At 38.8% G+C, this 17,503-nt stretch overlaps 95 non-coding genes across 95 annotated transcripts; all 95 read left to right on the top strand.

Moving 5' to 3' along the window:
• Positions 1–211: 211 nt before the first annotated feature.
• On the top strand, positions 212–285 carry Trnat-agu (transfer RNA threonine (anticodon AGU)). The gene has a single exon. It is a non-coding gene; the product is annotated as a tRNA-Thr (tRNA).
• Positions 286–355: 70 nt separating this feature from the next.
• Positions 356–429, top strand: Trnat-ugu (transfer RNA threonine (anticodon UGU)). The gene has a single exon. It is a non-coding gene; the product is annotated as a tRNA-Thr (tRNA).
• A 214-nt stretch (positions 430–643) lies between these two features.
• On the top strand, positions 644–717 carry Trnat-ugu (transfer RNA threonine (anticodon UGU)). The gene has a single exon. It is a non-coding gene; the product is annotated as a tRNA-Thr (tRNA).
• A 214-nt stretch (positions 718–931) lies between these two features.
• On the top strand, positions 932–1,005 carry Trnat-ugu (transfer RNA threonine (anticodon UGU)). Its single transcript has one exon. It is a non-coding gene; the product is annotated as a tRNA-Thr (tRNA).
• Positions 1,006–1,075: 70 nt separating this feature from the next.
• Trnat-ugu (transfer RNA threonine (anticodon UGU)) lies at positions 1,076–1,149 on the top strand. The gene has a single exon. It is a non-coding gene; the product is annotated as a tRNA-Thr (tRNA).
• Positions 1,150–1,219: 70 nt separating this feature from the next.
• Trnat-agu (transfer RNA threonine (anticodon AGU)) lies at positions 1,220–1,293 on the top strand. Its single transcript has one exon. It is a non-coding gene; the product is annotated as a tRNA-Thr (tRNA).
• A 70-nt stretch (positions 1,294–1,363) lies between these two features.
• Positions 1,364–1,437, top strand: Trnat-agu (transfer RNA threonine (anticodon AGU)). Its single transcript has one exon. It is a non-coding gene; the product is annotated as a tRNA-Thr (tRNA).
• A 69-nt stretch (positions 1,438–1,506) lies between these two features.
• Positions 1,507–1,580, top strand: Trnat-ugu (transfer RNA threonine (anticodon UGU)). The gene has a single exon. It is a non-coding gene; the product is annotated as a tRNA-Thr (tRNA).
• Positions 1,581–1,794: 214 nt separating this feature from the next.
• On the top strand, positions 1,795–1,868 carry Trnat-ugu (transfer RNA threonine (anticodon UGU)). Its single transcript has one exon. It is a non-coding gene; the product is annotated as a tRNA-Thr (tRNA).
• Positions 1,869–1,938: 70 nt separating this feature from the next.
• Trnat-ugu (transfer RNA threonine (anticodon UGU)) lies at positions 1,939–2,012 on the top strand. The gene has a single exon. It is a non-coding gene; the product is annotated as a tRNA-Thr (tRNA).
• A 214-nt stretch (positions 2,013–2,226) lies between these two features.
• On the top strand, positions 2,227–2,300 carry Trnat-ugu (transfer RNA threonine (anticodon UGU)). The gene has a single exon. It is a non-coding gene; the product is annotated as a tRNA-Thr (tRNA).
• Positions 2,301–2,370: 70 nt separating this feature from the next.
• Positions 2,371–2,444, top strand: Trnat-ugu (transfer RNA threonine (anticodon UGU)). Its single transcript has one exon. It is a non-coding gene; the product is annotated as a tRNA-Thr (tRNA).
• Positions 2,445–2,658: 214 nt separating this feature from the next.
• Positions 2,659–2,732, top strand: Trnat-ugu (transfer RNA threonine (anticodon UGU)). Its single transcript has one exon. It is a non-coding gene; the product is annotated as a tRNA-Thr (tRNA).
• Positions 2,733–2,946: 214 nt separating this feature from the next.
• Trnat-ugu (transfer RNA threonine (anticodon UGU)) lies at positions 2,947–3,020 on the top strand. The gene has a single exon. It is a non-coding gene; the product is annotated as a tRNA-Thr (tRNA).
• Positions 3,021–3,090: 70 nt separating this feature from the next.
• On the top strand, positions 3,091–3,164 carry Trnat-ugu (transfer RNA threonine (anticodon UGU)). Its single transcript has one exon. It is a non-coding gene; the product is annotated as a tRNA-Thr (tRNA).
• A 214-nt stretch (positions 3,165–3,378) lies between these two features.
• On the top strand, positions 3,379–3,452 carry Trnat-ugu (transfer RNA threonine (anticodon UGU)). Its single transcript has one exon. It is a non-coding gene; the product is annotated as a tRNA-Thr (tRNA).
• Positions 3,453–3,522: 70 nt separating this feature from the next.
• On the top strand, positions 3,523–3,596 carry Trnat-ugu (transfer RNA threonine (anticodon UGU)). The gene has a single exon. It is a non-coding gene; the product is annotated as a tRNA-Thr (tRNA).
• Positions 3,597–3,666: 70 nt separating this feature from the next.
• On the top strand, positions 3,667–3,740 carry Trnat-ugu (transfer RNA threonine (anticodon UGU)). Its single transcript has one exon. It is a non-coding gene; the product is annotated as a tRNA-Thr (tRNA).
• A 214-nt stretch (positions 3,741–3,954) lies between these two features.
• Trnat-ugu (transfer RNA threonine (anticodon UGU)) lies at positions 3,955–4,028 on the top strand. Its single transcript has one exon. It is a non-coding gene; the product is annotated as a tRNA-Thr (tRNA).
• Positions 4,029–4,098: 70 nt separating this feature from the next.
• On the top strand, positions 4,099–4,172 carry Trnat-ugu (transfer RNA threonine (anticodon UGU)). Its single transcript has one exon. It is a non-coding gene; the product is annotated as a tRNA-Thr (tRNA).
• Positions 4,173–4,242: 70 nt separating this feature from the next.
• Trnat-ugu (transfer RNA threonine (anticodon UGU)) lies at positions 4,243–4,316 on the top strand. The gene has a single exon. It is a non-coding gene; the product is annotated as a tRNA-Thr (tRNA).
• Positions 4,317–4,386: 70 nt separating this feature from the next.
• On the top strand, positions 4,387–4,460 carry Trnat-ugu (transfer RNA threonine (anticodon UGU)). Its single transcript has one exon. It is a non-coding gene; the product is annotated as a tRNA-Thr (tRNA).
• Positions 4,461–4,674: 214 nt separating this feature from the next.
• Positions 4,675–4,748, top strand: Trnat-ugu (transfer RNA threonine (anticodon UGU)). Its single transcript has one exon. It is a non-coding gene; the product is annotated as a tRNA-Thr (tRNA).
• A 70-nt stretch (positions 4,749–4,818) lies between these two features.
• Positions 4,819–4,892, top strand: Trnat-ugu (transfer RNA threonine (anticodon UGU)). The gene has a single exon. It is a non-coding gene; the product is annotated as a tRNA-Thr (tRNA).
• A 70-nt stretch (positions 4,893–4,962) lies between these two features.
• Positions 4,963–5,036, top strand: Trnat-ugu (transfer RNA threonine (anticodon UGU)). The gene has a single exon. It is a non-coding gene; the product is annotated as a tRNA-Thr (tRNA).
• A 70-nt stretch (positions 5,037–5,106) lies between these two features.
• Trnak-uuu (transfer RNA lysine (anticodon UUU)) lies at positions 5,107–5,180 on the top strand. The gene has a single exon. It is a non-coding gene; the product is annotated as a tRNA-Lys (tRNA).
• A 70-nt stretch (positions 5,181–5,250) lies between these two features.
• Trnat-ugu (transfer RNA threonine (anticodon UGU)) lies at positions 5,251–5,324 on the top strand. The gene has a single exon. It is a non-coding gene; the product is annotated as a tRNA-Thr (tRNA).
• A 214-nt stretch (positions 5,325–5,538) lies between these two features.
• Trnat-ugu (transfer RNA threonine (anticodon UGU)) lies at positions 5,539–5,612 on the top strand. Its single transcript has one exon. It is a non-coding gene; the product is annotated as a tRNA-Thr (tRNA).
• A 70-nt stretch (positions 5,613–5,682) lies between these two features.
• Positions 5,683–5,756, top strand: Trnat-ugu (transfer RNA threonine (anticodon UGU)). The gene has a single exon. It is a non-coding gene; the product is annotated as a tRNA-Thr (tRNA).
• A 70-nt stretch (positions 5,757–5,826) lies between these two features.
• Trnat-ugu (transfer RNA threonine (anticodon UGU)) lies at positions 5,827–5,900 on the top strand. Its single transcript has one exon. It is a non-coding gene; the product is annotated as a tRNA-Thr (tRNA).
• Positions 5,901–5,970: 70 nt separating this feature from the next.
• Trnak-uuu (transfer RNA lysine (anticodon UUU)) lies at positions 5,971–6,044 on the top strand. The gene has a single exon. It is a non-coding gene; the product is annotated as a tRNA-Lys (tRNA).
• Positions 6,045–6,114: 70 nt separating this feature from the next.
• Positions 6,115–6,188, top strand: Trnat-ugu (transfer RNA threonine (anticodon UGU)). Its single transcript has one exon. It is a non-coding gene; the product is annotated as a tRNA-Thr (tRNA).
• A 70-nt stretch (positions 6,189–6,258) lies between these two features.
• On the top strand, positions 6,259–6,332 carry Trnat-ugu (transfer RNA threonine (anticodon UGU)). The gene has a single exon. It is a non-coding gene; the product is annotated as a tRNA-Thr (tRNA).
• A 70-nt stretch (positions 6,333–6,402) lies between these two features.
• Positions 6,403–6,476, top strand: Trnat-ugu (transfer RNA threonine (anticodon UGU)). The gene has a single exon. It is a non-coding gene; the product is annotated as a tRNA-Thr (tRNA).
• A 70-nt stretch (positions 6,477–6,546) lies between these two features.
• Trnat-ugu (transfer RNA threonine (anticodon UGU)) lies at positions 6,547–6,620 on the top strand. Its single transcript has one exon. It is a non-coding gene; the product is annotated as a tRNA-Thr (tRNA).
• Positions 6,621–6,690: 70 nt separating this feature from the next.
• On the top strand, positions 6,691–6,764 carry Trnat-ugu (transfer RNA threonine (anticodon UGU)). Its single transcript has one exon. It is a non-coding gene; the product is annotated as a tRNA-Thr (tRNA).
• Positions 6,765–6,834: 70 nt separating this feature from the next.
• Positions 6,835–6,908, top strand: Trnat-ugu (transfer RNA threonine (anticodon UGU)). The gene has a single exon. It is a non-coding gene; the product is annotated as a tRNA-Thr (tRNA).
• Positions 6,909–6,978: 70 nt separating this feature from the next.
• Trnat-ugu (transfer RNA threonine (anticodon UGU)) lies at positions 6,979–7,052 on the top strand. Its single transcript has one exon. It is a non-coding gene; the product is annotated as a tRNA-Thr (tRNA).
• A 70-nt stretch (positions 7,053–7,122) lies between these two features.
• On the top strand, positions 7,123–7,196 carry Trnat-ugu (transfer RNA threonine (anticodon UGU)). The gene has a single exon. It is a non-coding gene; the product is annotated as a tRNA-Thr (tRNA).
• Positions 7,197–7,266: 70 nt separating this feature from the next.
• Positions 7,267–7,340, top strand: Trnat-ugu (transfer RNA threonine (anticodon UGU)). Its single transcript has one exon. It is a non-coding gene; the product is annotated as a tRNA-Thr (tRNA).
• A 70-nt stretch (positions 7,341–7,410) lies between these two features.
• Positions 7,411–7,484, top strand: Trnat-ugu (transfer RNA threonine (anticodon UGU)). The gene has a single exon. It is a non-coding gene; the product is annotated as a tRNA-Thr (tRNA).
• Positions 7,485–7,554: 70 nt separating this feature from the next.
• Positions 7,555–7,628, top strand: Trnat-ugu (transfer RNA threonine (anticodon UGU)). Its single transcript has one exon. It is a non-coding gene; the product is annotated as a tRNA-Thr (tRNA).
• A 70-nt stretch (positions 7,629–7,698) lies between these two features.
• Positions 7,699–7,772, top strand: Trnat-ugu (transfer RNA threonine (anticodon UGU)). The gene has a single exon. It is a non-coding gene; the product is annotated as a tRNA-Thr (tRNA).
• A 70-nt stretch (positions 7,773–7,842) lies between these two features.
• Trnat-ugu (transfer RNA threonine (anticodon UGU)) lies at positions 7,843–7,916 on the top strand. The gene has a single exon. It is a non-coding gene; the product is annotated as a tRNA-Thr (tRNA).
• A 214-nt stretch (positions 7,917–8,130) lies between these two features.
• Trnat-ugu (transfer RNA threonine (anticodon UGU)) lies at positions 8,131–8,204 on the top strand. Its single transcript has one exon. It is a non-coding gene; the product is annotated as a tRNA-Thr (tRNA).
• Positions 8,205–8,274: 70 nt separating this feature from the next.
• Positions 8,275–8,348, top strand: Trnat-ugu (transfer RNA threonine (anticodon UGU)). The gene has a single exon. It is a non-coding gene; the product is annotated as a tRNA-Thr (tRNA).
• A 70-nt stretch (positions 8,349–8,418) lies between these two features.
• Positions 8,419–8,492, top strand: Trnat-ugu (transfer RNA threonine (anticodon UGU)). The gene has a single exon. It is a non-coding gene; the product is annotated as a tRNA-Thr (tRNA).
• Positions 8,493–8,562: 70 nt separating this feature from the next.
• Trnat-ugu (transfer RNA threonine (anticodon UGU)) lies at positions 8,563–8,636 on the top strand. Its single transcript has one exon. It is a non-coding gene; the product is annotated as a tRNA-Thr (tRNA).
• A 70-nt stretch (positions 8,637–8,706) lies between these two features.
• Positions 8,707–8,780, top strand: Trnat-ugu (transfer RNA threonine (anticodon UGU)). Its single transcript has one exon. It is a non-coding gene; the product is annotated as a tRNA-Thr (tRNA).
• A 70-nt stretch (positions 8,781–8,850) lies between these two features.
• Trnat-ugu (transfer RNA threonine (anticodon UGU)) lies at positions 8,851–8,924 on the top strand. The gene has a single exon. It is a non-coding gene; the product is annotated as a tRNA-Thr (tRNA).
• A 70-nt stretch (positions 8,925–8,994) lies between these two features.
• Positions 8,995–9,068, top strand: Trnat-ugu (transfer RNA threonine (anticodon UGU)). Its single transcript has one exon. It is a non-coding gene; the product is annotated as a tRNA-Thr (tRNA).
• A 70-nt stretch (positions 9,069–9,138) lies between these two features.
• On the top strand, positions 9,139–9,212 carry Trnat-ugu (transfer RNA threonine (anticodon UGU)). Its single transcript has one exon. It is a non-coding gene; the product is annotated as a tRNA-Thr (tRNA).
• A 70-nt stretch (positions 9,213–9,282) lies between these two features.
• Positions 9,283–9,356, top strand: Trnat-agu (transfer RNA threonine (anticodon AGU)). The gene has a single exon. It is a non-coding gene; the product is annotated as a tRNA-Thr (tRNA).
• A 70-nt stretch (positions 9,357–9,426) lies between these two features.
• On the top strand, positions 9,427–9,500 carry Trnat-ugu (transfer RNA threonine (anticodon UGU)). Its single transcript has one exon. It is a non-coding gene; the product is annotated as a tRNA-Thr (tRNA).
• Positions 9,501–9,570: 70 nt separating this feature from the next.
• On the top strand, positions 9,571–9,644 carry Trnat-ugu (transfer RNA threonine (anticodon UGU)). Its single transcript has one exon. It is a non-coding gene; the product is annotated as a tRNA-Thr (tRNA).
• Positions 9,645–9,714: 70 nt separating this feature from the next.
• Trnat-ugu (transfer RNA threonine (anticodon UGU)) lies at positions 9,715–9,787 on the top strand. The gene has a single exon. It is a non-coding gene; the product is annotated as a tRNA-Thr (tRNA).
• A 70-nt stretch (positions 9,788–9,857) lies between these two features.
• Positions 9,858–9,931, top strand: Trnat-ugu (transfer RNA threonine (anticodon UGU)). Its single transcript has one exon. It is a non-coding gene; the product is annotated as a tRNA-Thr (tRNA).
• A 502-nt stretch (positions 9,932–10,433) lies between these two features.
• Positions 10,434–10,507, top strand: Trnat-ugu (transfer RNA threonine (anticodon UGU)). The gene has a single exon. It is a non-coding gene; the product is annotated as a tRNA-Thr (tRNA).
• A 70-nt stretch (positions 10,508–10,577) lies between these two features.
• Trnat-ugu (transfer RNA threonine (anticodon UGU)) lies at positions 10,578–10,651 on the top strand. The gene has a single exon. It is a non-coding gene; the product is annotated as a tRNA-Thr (tRNA).
• A 70-nt stretch (positions 10,652–10,721) lies between these two features.
• Positions 10,722–10,795, top strand: Trnat-ugu (transfer RNA threonine (anticodon UGU)). The gene has a single exon. It is a non-coding gene; the product is annotated as a tRNA-Thr (tRNA).
• A 70-nt stretch (positions 10,796–10,865) lies between these two features.
• On the top strand, positions 10,866–10,939 carry Trnat-ugu (transfer RNA threonine (anticodon UGU)). Its single transcript has one exon. It is a non-coding gene; the product is annotated as a tRNA-Thr (tRNA).
• A 70-nt stretch (positions 10,940–11,009) lies between these two features.
• On the top strand, positions 11,010–11,083 carry Trnat-ugu (transfer RNA threonine (anticodon UGU)). Its single transcript has one exon. It is a non-coding gene; the product is annotated as a tRNA-Thr (tRNA).
• Positions 11,084–11,153: 70 nt separating this feature from the next.
• On the top strand, positions 11,154–11,227 carry Trnat-ugu (transfer RNA threonine (anticodon UGU)). The gene has a single exon. It is a non-coding gene; the product is annotated as a tRNA-Thr (tRNA).
• A 70-nt stretch (positions 11,228–11,297) lies between these two features.
• Trnat-ugu (transfer RNA threonine (anticodon UGU)) lies at positions 11,298–11,371 on the top strand. Its single transcript has one exon. It is a non-coding gene; the product is annotated as a tRNA-Thr (tRNA).
• Positions 11,372–11,441: 70 nt separating this feature from the next.
• Positions 11,442–11,515, top strand: Trnat-ugu (transfer RNA threonine (anticodon UGU)). The gene has a single exon. It is a non-coding gene; the product is annotated as a tRNA-Thr (tRNA).
• Positions 11,516–11,873: 358 nt separating this feature from the next.
• Trnat-agu (transfer RNA threonine (anticodon AGU)) lies at positions 11,874–11,947 on the top strand. Its single transcript has one exon. It is a non-coding gene; the product is annotated as a tRNA-Thr (tRNA).
• Positions 11,948–12,017: 70 nt separating this feature from the next.
• Positions 12,018–12,091, top strand: Trnat-agu (transfer RNA threonine (anticodon AGU)). Its single transcript has one exon. It is a non-coding gene; the product is annotated as a tRNA-Thr (tRNA).
• A 214-nt stretch (positions 12,092–12,305) lies between these two features.
• Positions 12,306–12,379, top strand: Trnat-agu (transfer RNA threonine (anticodon AGU)). The gene has a single exon. It is a non-coding gene; the product is annotated as a tRNA-Thr (tRNA).
• Positions 12,380–12,449: 70 nt separating this feature from the next.
• Trnat-agu (transfer RNA threonine (anticodon AGU)) lies at positions 12,450–12,523 on the top strand. The gene has a single exon. It is a non-coding gene; the product is annotated as a tRNA-Thr (tRNA).
• A 70-nt stretch (positions 12,524–12,593) lies between these two features.
• On the top strand, positions 12,594–12,667 carry Trnat-ugu (transfer RNA threonine (anticodon UGU)). The gene has a single exon. It is a non-coding gene; the product is annotated as a tRNA-Thr (tRNA).
• A 70-nt stretch (positions 12,668–12,737) lies between these two features.
• Positions 12,738–12,811, top strand: Trnat-agu (transfer RNA threonine (anticodon AGU)). The gene has a single exon. It is a non-coding gene; the product is annotated as a tRNA-Thr (tRNA).
• Positions 12,812–12,881: 70 nt separating this feature from the next.
• Positions 12,882–12,955, top strand: Trnat-ugu (transfer RNA threonine (anticodon UGU)). Its single transcript has one exon. It is a non-coding gene; the product is annotated as a tRNA-Thr (tRNA).
• Positions 12,956–13,025: 70 nt separating this feature from the next.
• Trnat-ugu (transfer RNA threonine (anticodon UGU)) lies at positions 13,026–13,099 on the top strand. Its single transcript has one exon. It is a non-coding gene; the product is annotated as a tRNA-Thr (tRNA).
• A 214-nt stretch (positions 13,100–13,313) lies between these two features.
• Positions 13,314–13,387, top strand: Trnat-ugu (transfer RNA threonine (anticodon UGU)). Its single transcript has one exon. It is a non-coding gene; the product is annotated as a tRNA-Thr (tRNA).
• Positions 13,388–13,601: 214 nt separating this feature from the next.
• On the top strand, positions 13,602–13,675 carry Trnat-agu (transfer RNA threonine (anticodon AGU)). Its single transcript has one exon. It is a non-coding gene; the product is annotated as a tRNA-Thr (tRNA).
• Positions 13,676–13,889: 214 nt separating this feature from the next.
• On the top strand, positions 13,890–13,963 carry Trnat-ugu (transfer RNA threonine (anticodon UGU)). The gene has a single exon. It is a non-coding gene; the product is annotated as a tRNA-Thr (tRNA).
• A 70-nt stretch (positions 13,964–14,033) lies between these two features.
• Positions 14,034–14,107, top strand: Trnat-agu (transfer RNA threonine (anticodon AGU)). The gene has a single exon. It is a non-coding gene; the product is annotated as a tRNA-Thr (tRNA).
• A 70-nt stretch (positions 14,108–14,177) lies between these two features.
• Trnat-ugu (transfer RNA threonine (anticodon UGU)) lies at positions 14,178–14,251 on the top strand. The gene has a single exon. It is a non-coding gene; the product is annotated as a tRNA-Thr (tRNA).
• Positions 14,252–14,321: 70 nt separating this feature from the next.
• Trnat-ugu (transfer RNA threonine (anticodon UGU)) lies at positions 14,322–14,395 on the top strand. Its single transcript has one exon. It is a non-coding gene; the product is annotated as a tRNA-Thr (tRNA).
• Positions 14,396–14,465: 70 nt separating this feature from the next.
• Trnat-ugu (transfer RNA threonine (anticodon UGU)) lies at positions 14,466–14,539 on the top strand. The gene has a single exon. It is a non-coding gene; the product is annotated as a tRNA-Thr (tRNA).
• Positions 14,540–14,753: 214 nt separating this feature from the next.
• On the top strand, positions 14,754–14,827 carry Trnat-agu (transfer RNA threonine (anticodon AGU)). Its single transcript has one exon. It is a non-coding gene; the product is annotated as a tRNA-Thr (tRNA).
• Positions 14,828–15,041: 214 nt separating this feature from the next.
• Positions 15,042–15,115, top strand: Trnat-cgu (transfer RNA threonine (anticodon CGU)). The gene has a single exon. It is a non-coding gene; the product is annotated as a tRNA-Thr (tRNA).
• Positions 15,116–15,185: 70 nt separating this feature from the next.
• On the top strand, positions 15,186–15,259 carry Trnat-ugu (transfer RNA threonine (anticodon UGU)). The gene has a single exon. It is a non-coding gene; the product is annotated as a tRNA-Thr (tRNA).
• Positions 15,260–15,329: 70 nt separating this feature from the next.
• Positions 15,330–15,403, top strand: Trnat-agu (transfer RNA threonine (anticodon AGU)). Its single transcript has one exon. It is a non-coding gene; the product is annotated as a tRNA-Thr (tRNA).
• Positions 15,404–15,473: 70 nt separating this feature from the next.
• On the top strand, positions 15,474–15,547 carry Trnat-ugu (transfer RNA threonine (anticodon UGU)). Its single transcript has one exon. It is a non-coding gene; the product is annotated as a tRNA-Thr (tRNA).
• A 70-nt stretch (positions 15,548–15,617) lies between these two features.
• Positions 15,618–15,691, top strand: Trnat-ugu (transfer RNA threonine (anticodon UGU)). Its single transcript has one exon. It is a non-coding gene; the product is annotated as a tRNA-Thr (tRNA).
• A 70-nt stretch (positions 15,692–15,761) lies between these two features.
• Positions 15,762–15,835, top strand: Trnat-agu (transfer RNA threonine (anticodon AGU)). Its single transcript has one exon. It is a non-coding gene; the product is annotated as a tRNA-Thr (tRNA).
• Positions 15,836–15,905: 70 nt separating this feature from the next.
• Trnat-ugu (transfer RNA threonine (anticodon UGU)) lies at positions 15,906–15,979 on the top strand. The gene has a single exon. It is a non-coding gene; the product is annotated as a tRNA-Thr (tRNA).
• Positions 15,980–16,193: 214 nt separating this feature from the next.
• Positions 16,194–16,267, top strand: Trnat-ugu (transfer RNA threonine (anticodon UGU)). The gene has a single exon. It is a non-coding gene; the product is annotated as a tRNA-Thr (tRNA).
• Positions 16,268–16,337: 70 nt separating this feature from the next.
• Trnat-ugu (transfer RNA threonine (anticodon UGU)) lies at positions 16,338–16,411 on the top strand. The gene has a single exon. It is a non-coding gene; the product is annotated as a tRNA-Thr (tRNA).
• A 70-nt stretch (positions 16,412–16,481) lies between these two features.
• Trnat-ugu (transfer RNA threonine (anticodon UGU)) lies at positions 16,482–16,555 on the top strand. The gene has a single exon. It is a non-coding gene; the product is annotated as a tRNA-Thr (tRNA).
• Positions 16,556–16,625: 70 nt separating this feature from the next.
• Positions 16,626–16,699, top strand: Trnat-ugu (transfer RNA threonine (anticodon UGU)). Its single transcript has one exon. It is a non-coding gene; the product is annotated as a tRNA-Thr (tRNA).
• A 70-nt stretch (positions 16,700–16,769) lies between these two features.
• Positions 16,770–16,843, top strand: Trnat-ugu (transfer RNA threonine (anticodon UGU)). Its single transcript has one exon. It is a non-coding gene; the product is annotated as a tRNA-Thr (tRNA).
• Positions 16,844–16,913: 70 nt separating this feature from the next.
• On the top strand, positions 16,914–16,987 carry Trnat-ugu (transfer RNA threonine (anticodon UGU)). Its single transcript has one exon. It is a non-coding gene; the product is annotated as a tRNA-Thr (tRNA).
• Positions 16,988–17,345: 358 nt separating this feature from the next.
• Trnat-agu (transfer RNA threonine (anticodon AGU)) lies at positions 17,346–17,419 on the top strand. The gene has a single exon. It is a non-coding gene; the product is annotated as a tRNA-Thr (tRNA).
• Positions 17,420–17,503: the final 84 nt, after the last annotated feature.

Here is a 17,503-nt window from a genome sequence, read left to right as displayed (position 1 = left end):
ATTCTTAGTTAATACTTGTGTCATCATTAATGATACATAATCATATTTATTGTTTCCTGAATATATCGGCTCCATAGCTCAGTTGGTTAGAGTACCAGTCTTGTAAACTGGAGGTCGAGGGTCCGAATCCCTCCAGAGCCTTTCATTCTTGTTTAACACTTGTTTTATCATTAATGATACATAATCATATTTATTGTTTGATCAATATTTCGGCTCCATAGCTCAGTTGGTTAGAGCGCCAGTCTAGTAAACTGGAGGTCGAGGGTCCGAATCCCTCTGGAGCCGTTTATTCTTGTTTAACACTTGTTTTATCATTAATGATACATAATCATATTTATTGTTTCATTAATATATCGGCTCCATAGCTCAGTTGGTTAGAGCGCCAGTCTTGTAAACTGGAGGTCGAGGGTCCAAATCCCTCTGGAGCCGTTTATTCTTGTTTAACACTTGTTTTATCATTAATGATACATAATCATATTCATTGTTTCATTAATATTTGGGCTCCCTAGCTAAGTTGGTCAGAGCGCCAGTCTTGTAAACTGGAGGTCGAGGGTCCGAATCCCTCTGGAGCCTTTTATTCTTGTTTAACACTTGTTTTATCATTAATGATACATAATCATATTTATTGTTTCATTAATATTTCGGCTCCATAGCTCAGTTGGTTAGAGCCCCAGTCTTGTAAACTGGAGGTCGAGGGTCCGAATCCCTCTGGAGCCTTGTATTCTTGTGTAACACTTGTTTTATCATTAATGATAAAAATTTACATTTTTTGTTTAATTAATATATCGGCACCATAGCTCAGTTTGTTAGAGCGCCAGTCTTGTAAACTGGAGGTCGAGGGTCCGAATCCCTCTGGAGCCTTTTATTCTTGTTTAACACTTGTTTTATCATTATTTATACATAATCATATTTATTGTTTCATTAATATATCGGCTCCATAGCTCAGTTGGTTAGAGCGCCAGTCTTGTAAACTGGAGGTCGAGGGTCCGAATCCCTCTGGAGCCTTGTATTCTTGTTTAACACTTGTGTCATCATTAATGAAACATAATAATATTTATTGTTTCCTTAATATATCGGCTCCATAGCTCAGTTGGTTAGAGCGCCAGTCTTGTAAACTGGAGGTCGAGGGTCCGAATCCCTCTGGAGCCATTTATTCTTGTTTAACACTCGTTTTATTTTTAATGATACATAATCATATTTATTTTTTCCTTAATATATCGGCTCCATAGCTCAGTTGGTTAGAGCGCCAGTCTAGTAAACTGGAGGGCGAGGGTCCGAATCCCTCTGGAGCCTTGTATTCTTGTTTAACACTCGTTTTATTATTAATGATACATAATCATATTTATTGTTTCATTAATATATCGGCTCCATAGCTCAGTTGGTTAGAGCGCCAGTCTAGTAAACTGGAGGTCGAGGGTCCGAATCCCTCTGGAGCCTTGTATTCTTGTTCAATACTTGTGTCATCATAATGATACATAATCATATTTATTGTTTCCTTAATATATCGGCTCCATAGCTCAGTTGGTTAGAGCGCCAGTCTTGTAAACTGGAGGTCGAGGGTCCGAATCCCTCTGGAGCCTTGTATTCTTGTTTAACACTGGTGTCATCATTAATGAAACATAATAATATTTATTGTTTCCTTAATATATCGGCTCCATAGCTCAGTTGGTTAGAGCGCCAGTCTTGTACACTGGAGGTCGAGGGTCACAATCCCTCTGGAGCCTTGTATTCTTGTTTAATACTTGTGTCATCATTAATGATACATAATCATATTTATTGTTTCCTTAATATATCGGCTCCATAGCTCAGTTGGTTAGAGCGCCAGTCTTGTAAACTGGAGGTCGAGGGTCCGAATCCCTCTGGAGCCTTGTATTCTTGTTTAACACTTGTGTCATCATTAATGAAACATAATTATATTTATTGTTTCCTTAATATATCGGCTCCATAGCTCAGTTGGTTAGAGCGCCAGTCTTGTAAACTGGAGGTCGAGGGTCCGAATCCCTCTGGAGCCTTGTATTGTTGTTTAACACTTGTGTCATCATTAATAAAACATAATAATATTTATTGTTTCCTTAATATATCGGCTCCATAGCTCAGTTGGTTAGAGCGCCAGTCTTGTAAACTGGAGGTCGAGGGCCCGAATCCCTCTGGAGCCTTGTATTCTTGTTTAACACTTGTGTCATCATTAATGATACATAATCATATTTATTGTTTCCTTAATATATCGGCTCCATAGCTCAGTTGGTTAGAGCGCCAGTCTTGTAAACTGGAGGTCGAGGGTCCGAATCCCTCTGGAGCCTTGTATTCTTGTTTAACACTTGTGTCATCATTAATGATACATAATCATATTTATTGTTGCCTTAATATATCGGCTCCATAGCTCAGTTGGTTAGAGCGCCAGTCTTGTAAACTGGAGGTCGAGGGTCCGAATCCCTCTGGAGCCTTGTATTCTTGTGTAACACTTGTTTTATCATTAATGATACAAAATTACATTTTTTGTTTAATTAATATATCGGCTCCATAGCTCAGTTTGTTAGAGCGCCAGTCTTGTAAACTGGAGGTCGAGGGTCCGAATCCCTCTGGAGCCTTTTATTCTTGTTTAACACTTGTTTTATCATTAATGATACATAATCATATTTATTGTTTCATTAATATATCGGCTCCATAGCTCAGTTGGTTAGAGCGCCAGTCTTGTAAACTGGAGGTCGAGGGTTCGAATCCCTCTGGAGCCATTTATTCTTGTTTAACACTCGTTTTATTTTTAATGATACATAATCATATTTATTGTTTCCTTAATATATCGGCTCCATAGCTCAGTTTGTTAGAGCGCCAGTCTTGTAAACTGGAGGTCGAGGGTCCGAATCCCTCTGGAGCCTTGTATTCTTGTTTAACACTTGTGTCATCATTAATGAAACATAATAATATTTATTGTTTCCTTATTATATCGGCTCCATAGCTCAGTTGGTTAGAGCGCCAGTCTTGTAAACTGGAGGTCGAGGGTCCGAATCCCTCTGGAGCCTAGTATTCTTGTTTAATACTTGTGTCATCATTAATGATACATAATAATATTTATTGTTTCCTTAATATATCGGCTCCATAGCTCAGTTGGTTAGAGCGCCAGTCTTGTAAACTGGAGGTCGAGGGTCCGAATCCCTCTGGAGCCTTGTATTCTTGTTTAACACTTGTGTCATCATTAATGAAACATAATAATATTTATTGTTTCCTTAATATATCGGCTCCATAGCTCAGTTGGTTACAGAGCCAGTCTTGTAAACTGGAGGTCGAGGGTCCGAATCCCTCTGGAGCCTTGTATTCTTGTTTCATACTTGTGTCATCATTAATGATACATAATCATATTTATTGTTTTCTTAATATATCGGCTCCATAGCTCAGTTGGTTAGAGCGCCAGTCTTGTAAACTGGAGGTCGAGGGTCCGAATCCCTCTGGAGCCTTGTATTCTTGTTTAACACTTGTGTCATCATTAATGAAACTTAATAATATTTATTGTTTCCTTAATATATCGGCTCCATAGCTCAGTTGGTTAGAGCGCCAGTCTTGTAAACTGGAGGTCGAGGGTCCGAATCCCTCTGGAGCCTTGTATTCTTGTTTAATACTTGTGTCATCATTAATGATACATAATCATATTTATTGTTTCCTTAATATATCGGCTCCATAGCTCAGGTGGTTAGAGCGCCAGTCTTGTAAACTGGAGGTCGAGGGTCCGAATCCCTCTGGAGCCTTGTATTCTTGTTTAACACTTGTGTCATCATTAATGATACATAATCATATTTATTGTTTCCTTAATATGTCGGCTCCATAGGTCAGTTGGTTAGAGCGCCAGTCTTGTAAACTGGAGGTCGAGGGTCCGAATTCCTCTGGAGCCTTGTATTCTTGTTTAACACTCGTTTTATTATTAATGATACATAATAATATTTATTGTTTCCTTAATATATCGGCTCCATAGCTCAGTTGGTTAGAGCGCCAGTCTTGTAAACTGGAGGTCGAGGGTCCGAATCCCTCTGGAGCCTTGCATTCTTGTTTAACACTTGTGTCATCATTAATGAAACATAATAATATTTATTGTTTCCTTAATATATCGGCTCCATAGCTCAGTTGGTTTGAGCGCCAGTCTTGTAAACTGGAGGTCGAGGGTCCGAATCCCTCTGGAGCCTTGTATTCTTGTTTAACACTTGTGTCATCATTAATGAAACATAATAATATTTATTGTTTCCTTAATATATCGGCTCCATAGCTCAGTTGGTTAGAGCGCCAGTCTTGTAAACTGGAGGTCGAGGGTCCGAATCCCTCTGGAGCCTTGTATTCTTGTTTAACACTTGTGTCATCATTAATGAAACATAATAATATTTATTGTTTCCTTAATATATCGGCTCCATAGCTCAGTTGGTTAGAGCGCCAGTCTTGTAAACTGGAGGTCGAGGGTCCGAATCCCTCTGGAGCCTTGTATTCTTGTTTAACACTTGTGTCATAATTAATGAAACATAATAATATTTATTGTTTCCTTAATATATCGGCTCCATAGCTCAGTTGGTTAGAGAGCCAGTCTTGTAAACTGGAGGTCGAGGGTCCGAATCCCTCTGGAGCCTTGTATTCTTGTTTCATACTTGTGTCATCATTAATGATACATAATCATATTTATTGTTTCCTTAATATATCGGCTCCATAGCTCAGTTGGTTAGAGCGCCAGTCTTGTAAACTGGAGGTCGAGGGTCCGAATCCCTCTGGAGCCTTGTATTCTTGTTTAACACTTGTGTCATCATTAATGAAACTTAATAATATTTATTGTTTCCTTAATATATCGGCTCCATAGCTCAGTTGGTTAGAGCGCCAGTCTTGTAAACTGGAGGTCGAGGGTCCGAATCCCTCTGGAGCCTTGAATTCTTGTTTAATACTTGTGTCATCATTAATGATACATAATCATATTTATTGTTTCCTTAATATATCGGCTCCATAGCTCAGTTGGTTAGAGCGCCAGTCTTGTAAACTGGAGGTCGAGGGTCCGAATCCCTCTGGAGCCTTGTATTCTTGTTTAACACTTGTGTCATCATTAATGATACATAATCATATTTATTGTTTCCTTAATATGTCGGCTCCATAGCTCAGTTGGTTAGAGCGCCAGTCTTTTAAACTGGAGGTCGAGGGTCCGAATCCCTCTGGAGCCTTGTATTCTTGTTTAACACTTGTTTTATCATTAATGATACATAATCATATTTATTGTTTCCTTAATATATCGGCCCCATAGCTCAGTTGGTTAGAGCGCCAGTCTTGTAAACTGGAGGTCGAGGGTCCGAATCCCTCTGGAGCCTTTTATTCTTGTTTAACACTTGTTTTATCATTAATGATACATAATCATATTTATTGTTTCCTTAATATATCGGCTCCATAGCTCAGTTGGTTAGAGAGCCAGTCTTGTAAACTGGAGGTCGAGGGTCCGAATCCCTCTGGAGCCTTGTATTCTTGTTTCATACTTGTGTCATCATTAATGATACATAATCATATTTATTGTTTCCTTAATATATCGGCTCCATAGCTCAGTTGGTTAGAGCGCCAGTCTTGTAAACTGGAGGTCGAGGGTCCGAATCCCTCTGGAGCCTTGTATTCTTGTTTAACACTTGTGTCATCATTAATGAAACTTAATAATATTTATTGTTTCCTTAATATATCGGCTCCATAGCTCAGTTGGTTAGAGCGCCAGTCTTGTAAACTGGAGGTCGAGGGTCCGAATCCCTCTGGAGCCTTGTATTCTTGTTAAATACTTGTGTCATCATTAATGATACATAATCATATTTATTGTTTCCTTAATATATCGGCTCCATAGCTCAGTTGGTTAGAGCGCCAGTCTTGTAAACTGGAGGTCGAGGGTCCGAATCCCTCTGGAGCCTTGTATTCTTGTTTAACACTTGTGTCATCATTAATGATACATAATCATATTTATTGTTTCCTTAATATGTCGGCTCCATAGCTCAGTTGGTTAGAGCGCCAGTCTTTTAAACTGGAGGTCGAGGGTCCGAATCCCTCTGGAGCCTTGTATTCTTGTTTAACACTTGTTTTATCATTAATGATACATAATCATATTTATTGTTTCCTTAATATATCGGCTCCATAGCTCAGTTGGTTAGAGCGCCAGTCTTGTAAACTGGAGGTCGAGGGTCCGAATCCCTCTGGAGCCTTGTATTCTTGTTTAACACTCGTTTTATTATTAATGATACATAATCATATTTATTGTTTCCTTAATTTATCGGCTCCATAGCTCAGTTGGTTAGAGCGCCAGTCTTGTAATTTGGAGGTCGAGGGTCCGAATCCCTCTGGAGCCTTGTATTCTTGTTTAACACTTGTGTCATCATTAATGAAACATAATAATATTTATTGTATCCTTAATATATCGGCTCCATAGCTCAGTTGGTTAGAGCGCCAGTCTTGTAAACTGGAGGTCGAGGGTCCGAATCCCTCTGGAGCCTTGTATTCTTGTTTAACACTTGTTTTATTATTAATGATACATAATCATATTTATTGTTTCCTTAATATATCGGCTCCATAGCTCAGTTGGTTAGAGCGCCAGTCTTGTAAACTGGAGGTCGAGGGTCCGAATCCCTCTGGAGCCTTGTATTCTTGTTTAACACTTGTTTTATTATTAATGATACATAATCATATTTGTTGTTTCCTTAATATATCGGCTCCATAGCTCAGTTGGTTAGAGCGCCAGTCTTGTAAACTGGAGGTCGAGGGTCCGAATCCCTCTGGAGCCTTGTATTCTTGTTTAACACTTGTTTTATTATTAATGAAACATAATAATATTTATTGTTTCCTTAATATATCGGCTCCATAGCTCAGTTGGTTAGAGCGCCAGTCTTGTAAACTGGAGGTCGAGGGTCCGAATCCCTCTGGAGCCTTGTATTCTTGTTTAACACTTGTTTTATTATTAATGATACATAATCATATTTATTGTTTCCTTAATATATCGGCTCCATAGCTCAGTTGGTTAGAGCGCCAGTCTTGTAAACTGGAGGTCGAGGGTCCGAATCCCTCTGGAGCCTTGTATTCTTGTTTAACACTTGTTTTATTATTAATGATACATAATCATATTTATTGTTTCCTTAATATATCGGCTCCATAGCTCAGTTGGTTAGAGCGCCAGTCTTGTAAACTGGAGGTCGAGGGTCCGAATCCCTCTGGAGCCTTGTATTCTTGTTTAACACTTGTGTCATCATTAATGAAACATAATAATATTTATTGTTTCCTTAATATATCGGCTCCATAGCTCAGTTGGTTAGAGCGCCAGTCTTGTAAACTGGAGGTCGAGGGTCCGAATCCCTCTGGAGCCTTGTATTCTTGTTTAACACTTGTTTTATTATTAATGATACATAATCATATTTATTGTTTCCTTAATATATCGGCTCCATAGCTCAGTTGGTTAGAGCGCCAGTCTTGTAAACTGGAGGTCGAGGGTCCGAATCCCTCTGGAGCCTTGTATTCTTGTTTAACACTTGTTTTATTATTAATGATACATAATCATATTTATTGTTTCCTTAATATATCGGCTCCATAGCTCAGTTGGTTAGAGCGCCAGTCTTGTAAACTGGAGGTCGAGGGTCCGAATCCCTCTGGAGCCTTGTATTCTTGTTTAACACTTGTGTCATCATTAATGAAACATAATAATATTTATTGTTTCCTTAATATATCGGCTCCATAGCTCAGTTGGTTAGAGCGCCAGTCTTGTAAACTGGAGGTCGAGGGTCCGAATCCCTCTGGAGCCTTGTATTCTTGTTTAACACTTGTGTCATCATTAATGAAACATAATAATATTTATTGTTTCCTTAATATATCGGCTCCATAGCTCAGTTGGTTAGAGCGCCAGTCTTGTAAACTGGAGGTCGAGGGTCCGAATCCCTCTGGAGCCTTGTATTCTTGTTTAACACTTGTGTCATCCTTAATGAAACATAATAATATTTATTGTTTCCTTAATATATCGGCTCTATAGCTCAGTTTGTTAGAGCGCCAGTCTAGTAAACTGGAGGTCGAGGGTCCGAATCCCTCTGGAGCCTTGTATTCTTGTTTAATACTTGTGTCATCATTAATGATACATAATCATATTTATTGTTTCCTTAATATATCGGCTCCATAGCTCAGTTGGTTAGAGCGCCAGTCTTGTAAACTGGAGGTCGAGGGTCCGAATCCCTCTGGAGCCTTGTATTCTTGTTTAACACTTGTGTCATCATTAATGATACATAATCATATTTATTGTTTCCTTAATATATCGGCTCCATAGCTCAGTTGGTTAGAGCGCCAGTCTTGTAAACTGGAGGTCGAGGGTCCGAATCCCTCTGGAGCCTTGTATTCTTCTTTAACACTTGTGTCATCATTAATGATACATAATCATATTTATTGTTTTCTTAATATATCGGCTCCATAGCTCAGTTGGTTAGAGCGCCAGTCTTGTAAACTGGAGGTCGAGGGTCCGAATCCCTCTGGAGCCTTGTATTCTTCTTTAACACTTGTGTCATCATTAATGATACATAATCATATTTATTGTTTCCTTAATATATCGGCTCCATAGCTCAGTTGGTTAGAGCGCCAGTCTTGTAAACTGGAGGTCGAGGGTCCGAATCCCTCTGGAGTCTTGTATTCTTCTTTAACACTTGTGACATCATTAATGATACATAATCATATTTATTGTTTCCTTAATATATCGGTTCCATAGCTCAGTTGGTTAGAGCGCCAGTCTTGTAAACTGGAGGTCGAGGGTCCGAATCCCTCTGGAGCCTTGTATTCTTGTTTAACACTTGTGTCATCATTAATGAAACATAATAATATTTATTGTTTCCTTAATATATCGGCTCCATAGCTCAGTTGGTTAGAGCGCCAGTCTTGTAAACTGGAGGTCGAGGGTCCGAATCCCTCTGGAGCCTTGTATTCTTGTTTAACACTTGTTTTATTATTAATGATACATAATCATATTTATTGTTTCCTTAATATATCGGCTCCATAGCTCAGTTGGTTAGAGCGCCAGTCTTGTAAACTGGAGGTCGAGGGTCCGAATCCCTCTGGAGCCTTGTATTCTTGTTTAACACTTGTTTTATTATTAATGATACATAATCATATTTATTGTTTCCTTAATATATCGGCTCCATAGCTCAGTTGGTTAGAGCGCCAGTCTTGTAAACTGGAGGTCGAGGGTCCGAATCCCTCTGGAGCCTTGTATTCTTGTTTAACACTTGTGTCATCATTAATGAAACATAATAATATTTATTGTTTCCTTAATATATCGGCTCCATAGCTCAGTTGGTTAGAGCGCCAGTCTAGTAAACTGGAGGTCGAGGGTCCGAATCCCTCTGGAGCCTTGTATTCTTGTTTAACACTCGTTTTATTATTAATGATACATAATCATATTTATTGTTTCCTTAATATATCGGCTCCATAGCTCAGTTGGTTAGAGCGCCAGTCTTGTAAACTGGAGGTCGAGGGTCCGAATCCCTCTGGAGCCTTGTATTCTTGTTTAACACTTGTGTCATCATTAATGAAACATAATAATATTTATTGTTTCCTTAATATATCGGCTCCATAGCTCAGTTGGTTAGAGCGCCAGTCTTGTAAACTGGAGGTCGAGGGTCCGAATCCCTCTGGAGCCTTGTATTCTTGTTTAACACTTGTGTCATCATTAATGAAACATAATAATATTTATTGTTTCCTTAATATATCGGCTCCATAGCTCAGTTGGTTAGAGCGCCAGTCTTGTAAACTGGAGGTCGAGGTTCGAATCCCTCTGGAGCCTTGTATTCTTGTTTCACACTCGTTTTATTATTTATGATACATAATCATATTTATTGTTTCCTTAATATATCGGCTCCATAGCTCAGTTGGTTAGAGCGCCAGTCTTGTAAACTGGAGGTCGAGGGTCCGAATCCCTCTGGAGCCTTGTATTCTTGTTTAACACTTGTGTCATCATTAATGAAACATAATAATATTTATTGTTTCCTTAATATATCGGCTCCATAGCTCAGTTTGTTAGAGCGCCAGTCTAGTAAACTGGAGGTCGAGGGTCCGAATCCCTCTGGAGCCTTGTATTCTTGTTTAATACTTGTGTCATCATTAATGATACATAATCATATTTATTGTTTCCTTAATATATCGGCTCGATAGCTCAGTTGGTTTGAGCGCCAGTCTTGTAAACTGGAGGTCGAGGGTCCGAATCCCTCTGGAGCCTTGTATTCTTGTTTAACACTCGTTTTATTATTAATGATACATAATCATATTTATTGTTTCCTTAATATATCGGCTCCATAGCTCAGTTGGTTAGAGCGCCAGTCTAGTAAACATGAGGTCGAGGGTCCGAATCCCTCTGGAGCCTTGTATTCTTGTTTAACACTCGTTTTATTATTAATGATACATAATCATATTTATTATTTCATAAATATATCGGCTCCATAGCTTAGTTGGTTAGAGCGCCAGTCTTGTAAACTGGACGTCGAGGGTCCGAATCCCTCTGGAGCCTTGTATTCTTGTTTAACACTTGTGTCATCATTTATGATACATAATCATATTTATTGTTTCCTTAATATATCGGCTCCATAGCTCAGTTGGTTAGAGCGCCAGTCTTGTAAACTGGAGGTCGAGGGTCCGAATCCCTCTGGAGCCTGTTATTCTTCTTTAACACTTGTTTTATCATTAATGATACATAATCATATTTATTATTTCATAAATATATCGGCTCCATAGCTCAGTTGGTTAGAGCGCCAGTCTTGTAAACTGGAGGTCGAGGGTCCGAATCCCTCTGGAGCCTTTTATTCTTGTTTAACACTTGTGTCATCATTAATGATACATAATCATATTTATTGTTTCTTTAATATATCGGCTCCATAGCTCAGTTGGTTAGAGCGCCAGTCTTGTAAACTGGAGGTCGAGGGTCCGAATCCCTCTGGAGCCTTTTATTCTTGTTTAACACTCGTTTTATTATTAATGATACATAATCATATTTATTATCTAATAAATATATCGGCTCCATGGCTCAGTTGATTAGAGCGCCAGTCTTGTAAACTGGAGGTCGAGGGTCCGAACCCCTCTGGAGCCTTTTATTCTTGTTTAACACTCGTTTTATCATTAATGATACATAATCATATTTATTATTTCATAAAAATATCGGCTCCATAGCTCAGTTGGTTAGAGCGCCAGTCTTGTAAACTGGAGGTCGAGGGTCCGAATCCCTCTGGAGCCTTTTATTCTTGTTTAACACTCGTTTTAATATTAATGATACATAATCATATTTATTGTTCCCTTTATATATCGGCTCCATAGCTCAGTTGGTTAGAGCGCCAGTCTTGTAAACTGGAGGTCGAGGGTCCGAATCCCTCTGGAGCCTTTTATTCTCGTTTAACACTTGTGTCATCATTAATGATACATAATCATATTTATTGTTTCCTTAATATATCGGCTCCATAGCTCAGTTGGTTAGAGCGCCAGTCTTGTAAACTGGAGGTCGAGGGTCCGAATCCCTCTGGAGCCTTGTATTCTTGTTTAACACTTGTGTCATCATTAATGATATATAATCATATTTATTGCTTCATTAATATATCGGCTCCATAGCTCAGTTGGTTAGAGCACCAGTCTTGTAAACTGGAGGTCGAGGGTCCGACTCCCTCTGGAGCATTTTATTCTTGTTTAACACTCGTTTTATTATTAATGATACATAATCATATTTATTGTTTCCTTAATATATCGGCTCCATAGCTCAGTTGGTTAGAGCGCCAGTCTTGTAAACTGAAGGTCGAGGGTCCGAATCTCTCTGGAGCCTTGTATTCTTGTTTAACACTCGTTTTATTATTAAAGATAGATAATCATATTTATTGTTTCCTTAATATATCGGCTCCATAGCTCAGTTGGTTAGAGCGCCAGTCTAGTAAACTGGAGGTCGAGGGTCCGAATCCCTCTGGAGCCTTGTATTCTTGTTTAACACTCGTTTTATTATTAAAGATAGATAATCATATTTATTGTTTCCTTAATATATCGGCTCCATAGCTCAGTTGGTTAGAGCGCCAGTCTAGTAAACTGGAGGTCGAGGGTCCGAATCCCTCTGGAGCCTTGTATTCTTGTTTAACACTCGTTTTATTATTAATGATACATAATCATATTTATTGTTTCCTTAATATATCGGCTCCATAGCTCAGTTGGTTAGAGCGCCAGTCTAGTAAACTGAAGGTCGGGGGTCCGAATCTCTCTGGAGCCTTGTATTCTTGTTTAACACTTGTGTCATCATTAATGATATATAATCATATTTATTGTTTCCTTAATATATCGGCTCCATAGCTCAGTTGGTTAGAGCGCCAGTCTAGTAAACTGGAGGTCGAGGGTCCGAATCCCTCTGGAGCCTTGTATTCTTGTTTAACACTCCTTTTATTATTAATGATACATAATCATATTTATTGTTTCCTTTATATATCGGCTCCATAGCTCAGTTGGTTAGAGCGCCAGTCTAGTAAACTGGAGGGCGAGGGTCCGAATCCCTCTGGAGCCTCGTATTCTTGTTTAACACTCGTTTTATTATTAATGATACATAATCATATTTATTGTTTCCTTAATATATCGGCTCCATAGCTCAGTTGGTTAGAGCGCCAGTCTTGTAAACTGGAGGTCGAGGGTCCGAATCCCTCTGGAGCCTTGTATTCTTGTTTAACACTCGTTTTATTATTAATGATACATAATCATATTTATTGTTTCCTTAATATATCGGCTCCATAGCTCAGTTGGTTAGAGCGCCAGTCTAGTAAACTGGAGGGCGAGGGTCCGAATCCCTCTGGAGCCTTGTATTCTTGTTTAACACTCGTTTTATTATTAATGATACATAATCATATTTATTATTTAATAAATATATCGGCTCCATGGCTCAGTTGGTTAGAGCGCCAGTCTTGTAAACTGGAGGTCGAGGGTCCGAACCCCTCTGGAGCCTTTTATTCTTGTTTAACACTCGTTTTATCATTAATGATACATAATCATATTTATTATTTCATAAAAATATCGGCTCCATAGCTCAGTTGGTTAGAGCGCCAGTCTTGTAAACTGGAGGTCGAGGGTCCGAATCCCTCTGGAGCCTTTTATTCTCGTTTAACACTTGTGTCATCATTAATGATACATAATCATATTTATTGTTTCCTTAATATATCGGCTCCATAGCTCAGTTGGTTAGAGCGCCAGTCTTGTAAACTGGAGGTTAAGGGTCCGAATCCCTCTGGAGCCTTTTATTCTTGTTTAACACTCGTTTCATTATTAATGATACATAATCATATTTATTGTTTCCTTAATATATCGGCTCCATAGCTCAGTTGGTTAGAGCGCCAGTCTTGTAAACTGGAGGTCGAGGGTCCGAATCCCTCTGGAGCCTTGTATTCTTGTTTAACACTTGTGTCATCATTAATGATACATAATCATATTTATTGCTTCATTAATATATCGGCTCCATAGCTCAGTTGGTTAGAGCGCCAGTCTTGTAAACTGGAGGTCGAGGGTCCGACTCCCTCTGGAGCATTTTATTCTTGTTTAACACTCGTTTTATTATTAATGATACATAATCATATTTATTGTTTCCTTAATATATCGGCTCCATAGCTCAGTTGGTTAGAGCGCCAGTCTAGTAAACTGGAGGTCGAGGGTCCGAATCCCTCTGGAGCCTTGTATTCTTGTTTAACACTCGTTTTATTATTAATGATACATAATCATATTTATTGTTTTCTTAATATATCGGCTCCATAGCTCAGTTGGTTAGAGCGCCAGTCTAGTAAACTGGAGGTCGAAGGTCCGAATCCCTCTGGAGCCTTGTATTCTTGTTTAACACTTGTGTCATCATTAATGATACATAATCATATTTATTGTTTCCTTAATATATCGGCCCCATAGCTCAGTTGGTTAGAGCGCCAGTCTTGTAAACTGGAGGTCGAGGGTCCGAATCCCTCTGGAGCCTTTTATTCTTGTTTAACACTCGTTTTATTATTAATGATAGATAATCATATTTATTGTTTCCTTAATATATCGGCTCCATAGCTCAGTTGGTTAGAGCGCCAGTCTAGTAAACTGGAGGTCGAGGGTCCGAATCCCTCTGGAGCCTTGTATTCTTGTTTAACTCTTGTGTCATCATTAATGATACATAATCATATTTATTGTTTCCTTAATATATCGGCTCCATAGCTCAGTTGGTTAGAGCGCCAGTCTTGTAAACTGGAGGTCGAGGGTCCGAATCCCTCTGGAGCCTTGTATTCTTGTTTAACACTTGTGTCATCATTAATGATACATAATCATATTTATTGTTTCATTAATATATCGGCTCCATAGCTCAGTTGGTTAGAGCGCCAGTCTTGTAAACTGGAGGTCGAGGGTCCGAATCCCTCTGGAGCCTTGTATTCTTGTTTAACACTCGTTTTATTATTTATGATACATTATCATATTTATTGTTTCATAAATATATTGGCTCCATAGCTCAGTTGGTTATAGCGCCAGTCTTGTAAACTGGAGGTCGAGGGTCCGAATCCCTCTGGAGCCTTATATTCTTGTTTAATACTTGTTTTATTATTAATGATACATAATCATATTTATTGTTTCATAAATATATCGGCTCCATAGCTCAGTTGGTTAGAGCGCCAGTCTTGTAAACTGGCGGTCGAGGGTCCGAATCCCCCTGGAGCCTTATATTCTTGTTTAATACTCGTTTTATTATTAATGATACATAATCATATTTATTGTTTCATAAATATATCGGCTCCATAGCTCAGTTGGTTAGAGCGCCAGTCTAGTAAACTGGAGGTCGAGGGTCCGAATCCCTCTGGAGCCTTGTATTCTTGTTTAATACTCGTTTTATTATTAATGATACATAATCATATTTATTGTTTCATAAATATATCGGCTCCATAGCTCAGTTGGTTAGAGCGCCAGTCTTGTAAACTGGCGGTCGAGGGTCCGAATCCCCCTGGAGCCTTATATTCTTGTTTAATACTCGTTTTATTATTAATGATACATAATCATATTTATTGTTTCATAAATATATCGGCTCCATAGCTCAGTTGGTTAGAGCGCCAGTCTCGTAAACTGGAGGTCGAGGGTCCGAATCCCTCTGGAGCCTTGTATTCTTGTTTAATACTCGTTTTATTATTAATGATACATAATCATATTTATTGTTTCATAAGTATATCGGCTCCATAGCTCAGTTGGTTAGAGCGCCAGTCTTGTAAACTGGCGGTCGAGGGTCCGAATCCCTCTGGAGCCTTATATTCTTGTTTAATACTCGTTTTATTATTAATGATACATAATCATATTTATTGTTTATTAAATATATCGGCTCCATAGCTCAGTTGGTTAGAGCGCCAGTCTAGTAAACTGGAGGTCGAGGGTCCGAATCCCTCTGGAGCCTTGTATTCTTGTTTAATACTCGTTTTATTATTAATGATACATAATCATATTTATTGTTTCATAAATATATCGGCTCCATAGCTCAGTTGGTTAGAGCGCCAGTCTTGTAAACTGGCGGTCGAGGGTCCGAATCCCTCTGGAGCCTTATATTCTTGTTTAATACTCGTTTTATTATTAATGATACATAATCATATTTATTGTTTCATAAATATATCGGCTCCATAGCTCAGTTGGTTAGAGCGCCAGTCTTGTAAACTGGAGGTCGAGGGTCCGAATCCCTCTGGAGCCTTATATTCTTGTTTAATACTCGTTTTATTATTAATGATACATAATCATATTTATTGTTTCATAAATATATCGGCTCCATAGCTCAGTTGGTTAGAGCGCCAGTCTAGTAAACTGGAGGTCGAGGGTCCGAATCCCTCTGGAGCCTTGTATTCTTGTTTAACACTTGTGTCATCATTAATGATACATAATCATATTTATTGTTTCATTAATATATCGGCTCCATAGCTCAGTTGGTTAGAGCGCCAGTCTTGTAAACTGGAGGTCGAGGGTCCGAATCCCTCTGGAGCCTTGTATTCTTGTTTAACACTCGTTTTATTATTAATGATACATAATCATATTTATTATTTCATAAATATATCGGCTCCATAGCTTAGTTGGTTACAGCGCCAGTCTTGTAAACTGGAGGTCGAGGGTCCGAATCCCTCTGGAGCCTTGTATTCTTGTTTAACACTTGTGTCATCATTTATGATACATAATCATATTTATTGTTTCCTTAATATATCGGCTCCATAGCTCAGTTGGTTAGAGCGCCAGTCTTGTAAACTGGAGGTCGAGGGTCCGAATCCCTCTGGAGCCTGTTATTCTTCTTTATCACTTGTTTTATCATTAATGATACATAATCATATTTATTATTTCATAAATATATCGGCTCCATAGCTCAGTTGGTTAGAGCGCCAGTCTTGTAAACTGGAGGTCGAGGGTCCGAATCCCTCTGGAGCCTTTTATTCTTGTTTAACACTTGTGTCATCATTAATGATACATAATCATATTTATTGTTTCTTTAATATATAGGCTCCATAGCTCAGTTGGTTAGAGCGCCAGTCTTGTAAACTGGAGGTCGAGGGTCCGAATCCCTCTGGAGCCTTTTATTCTTGTTTAACACTCGTTTTATTATTAATGATACATAATCATATTTATTATTTAATAAATATATCGGCTCCATGGCTCAGTTGATTAGAGCGCCAGTCTTGTAAACTGGAGGTCGAGGGTCCGAACCCCTCTGGAGCCTTTTATTCTTGTTTAACACTCGTTTTATCATTAATGATACATAATCATATTTATTATTTCATAAAAATATCGGCTCCATAGCTCAGTTGGTTAGAGCGCCAGTCTTGTAAACTGGAGGTCGAGGGTCCGAATCCCTCTGGAGCCTTTTATTCTTGTTTAACACTCGTTTTAATATTAATGATACATAATCATATTTATTGTTCCCTTTATATATCGGCTCCATAGCTCAGTTGGTTAGAGCGCCAGTCTTGTAAACTGGAGGTCGAGGGTCCGAATCCCTCTGGAGCCTTTTATTCTCGTTTAACACTTGTGTCATCATTAATGATACATAATCATATTTATTGTTTCCTTAATATATCGGCTCCATAGGTCAGTTGGTTAGAGCGCCAGTCTAGTAACCTGGAGGTCGAGGGTCCGAATCCCTCTGGAGCCTTGTATTCTTGTTTAACACTCGTTTTATTATTAATGATACATAATCATATTTATTGTTTCCTTAATATATCGGCTCCATAGCTCAGTTGGTTAGAGCGCCAGTCTAGTAAACTGAAGGTCGAGAGTCCGAATCTCTCTGGAGCCTTGTATTCTTGTTTAACACTTGTGTCATCATTAATGATATATACTCATATTTATTGTTTCCTTAATATATCGGCTCCATAGCTCAGTTGGTTAGAGCGCCAGTCTAGTAAACTGGAGGTCGAGGGTCCGAATCCCTCTGGAGCCTTGTATTCTTGTTTAACACTCGTTTTATTATTAATGATACATAATCATATTTATTGTTTCCTTTATATATCGGCTCCATAGCTCA

This window comes from Euprymna scolopes, chromosome 11 (assembly GCF_053919585.1).
Source record: "Euprymna scolopes isolate OS-2025 chromosome 11, ASM5391958v1, whole genome shotgun sequence".
NCBI classification, from domain to species: domain Eukaryota; kingdom Metazoa; phylum Mollusca; class Cephalopoda; order Sepiida; family Sepiolidae; genus Euprymna; species Euprymna scolopes.
Note: the sequence above shows the minus strand (reverse complement) of the source record. Positions and strands in the feature narration are given on the sequence as shown.